This window comes from Parus major, chromosome 1A (assembly GCF_001522545.3).
Source record: "Parus major isolate Abel chromosome 1A, Parus_major1.1, whole genome shotgun sequence".
In the NCBI taxonomy this organism is placed as follows: Eukaryota; Metazoa; Chordata; class Aves; order Passeriformes; family Paridae; genus Parus; species Parus major.
In genome coordinates this window covers 162,254-164,612 of record NC_031773.1, presented here as the reverse complement: position 1 = coordinate 164,612, position 2,359 = coordinate 162,254, and positions in this window count along the sequence as shown.

Here is a 2,359-nt window from a genome sequence, read left to right as displayed (position 1 = left end):
AGGAGGAGGAGGAGGAGGAGGAGGAAGGGCAGGATCAGCTCCAGCTTCCAGCTGCGGGAATTTAAAGCGGGATGAGAGGGGACAAACAGGTGACAGCGCTGTCACCTGCCCCAAACACCCCCTCGGGGTTCCCTCATCCAAAACCTGCAGTAATTAACAACTCTGCCTAATTACCAAGCACTAATTCCGCAGCCCCACCTGCGGGAACTTTTCCAGGAAATGACGGGTGAAGGGATGGGAGCGGCGGACACCTCAAAAAATTCCTAAAAATTCCTAAAAATTCCTAAAAATCGGGATTTTGGAAGGAAATCAGAGCTGGAAAAGGAATTGTTGAGGTTGGAAAAGAAACTCCAGGTGGAAAAATTCCCGGAGATGAGGATTGGGAGGAGATCACAGCTGGTCCTGGGACCAAAGAACAACCGGATCTCAAGGTTTATATGGATTTTATTTTAAATAAAAATGGGGAAAAAAGGAAAATAAAATTACTTTTTTTTTAATTATACGTGATTATTGGAGAGGTTTTAGCCAGAGGAGAGGCCAGCATTAAAAAAAAAGGGAGAAAAAGGAAAAATAATGAATTTTAGCCAGAGGAGAGGCCAGCATTAAAAAAAAAGGGAGAAAAAGGAAAAATAAGAAAGAATGGACTCAAGCAAAGGGCAAAATCACGCCGGGATCACCTCTTGAGGTTTCACCTCCCAGGAAATCGATGCGGGAAAGGAAATTGTGGCTGTTGGAAAGGAGGAGGAGGATGTGGAAAAGGGAAAAAATTAAAAAAAAAATGGGGAAAAGGATAAAAAAATTAATTTTATTTTAAATTTTTGATTTTAAAAATGGAAAATTTTCAAATATATCGGAGGTGGAGGGAGGGGGATGTGGCGCGGTTGAGGGTTCAGGGTGAGGCAGAGCATCCAAAATTCCCAAAAATCCCAAATTCAGATCCCAAACCTGGCTCGGGAAAACTCTGGGAAAGAGGGACTCGATTTTCCTTGAGGGGAAAAAGGAGCAGGGGGAGGAGGCAAAATTTGTTCCCAAAGCAGCTCCAAAAGCAAAGTTTGGCAGAGAATTCCTGGAATTCCCAAAGAAGAAAAATTCCTAAAATTAAATCTAAATTAAAATTAAAATTAAAATTAAAATTGAAATTAAAATTGAAATTAAAATTGAAATTGAAATTAAAATTGAAATAAAATTGAAATAAAATTGAAATAAAATTGAAATTAAAATTGAAATTAAAATTAAGCTGAAAATTATCCATAAAAATCTCTCTTGCTCCACCTTTTCATCCAGATTATTGGGGAATTTTTACAGATTTTTTTTTTGTGGAGATGGGGGAAGATTTTTTTGGGAGAAAAAAGGAGATTTGGAGTGGGAAAAATAAAATGTAGGAGGGGGTGGGACAGGAGCAGAGCCCAAATCTCACCCAGGACGATCCTGGCAGCCGAATTTTCCTGCCAGGAAAAATCCTGGGATTTCTCACAGCTTGGGAAAGGCTGGAAATGTGAATTTTTGTGGCTCTGCTCGGTACAAACTCCATGAATCCATTCCCTGCCAGCTGCATTTTCCCAAATTTTGGGGTTTTTTTTGGGAATTCCAGTTTGGAGTTCCCCATCCAGCATTTGGATTCCCTAAATCCACGTGAAGGAAATTAAAAAAAAACACCCTACAAGGGAAAAAGGAGGGGTGAGGGAATTAGAACACTATTTTTATACAATATTGAAAAAATACAAATTTTTATTGTGATTTTTTTGGTGGTTTTGGGTGCCCTTTTTTTTGGTTTTTAACCTTTTGGTCCGGGTTTTTTTTTTTTGTCTTTTTTTCTGGTTTTTTGAAGCTTTTTTTTTTAAACTGAAATCACCACCCAGCACTTGACTCTACTCCTAATTAGCACCTACAATTAAAAGTTTATAGCACAAGCAAAACTGCCAGGGCAGCAGGAAAAAAGCGATTTAAACGTGGCCCCTCCCTCCCCGAAATTAATGAGCGAACAACGTGCTAGATTAAAGAGTTAATTACATCATTACATGTTAAATAATTAATATTTACCCCTCCCAACAAGCCACAAATGCTAGATAGAGAATTTATTTCAGCACAGTACTAGCCCTACATCACTGCTGGAAAAGGATTGGGAATAAAAATCAAAATTAAAATAAAGAGAGGGAAAAATTGATACCCGGAATGAAGAGAAATTATTTGGTTTAATAATTAATAGAAATTATTGGGAAGGAAATTCACTTTTTTTTTGTTGGTTTTTTTGGTTTGGTTTGGTTTTGGTTTTTTTTTATTAAGGAAAAAATCATGCCAAAGCCAAGTGGGACTTGATGGAGTTTTTTTTTTATCCCCCACCCTCCCCTCCCTGAAAAAA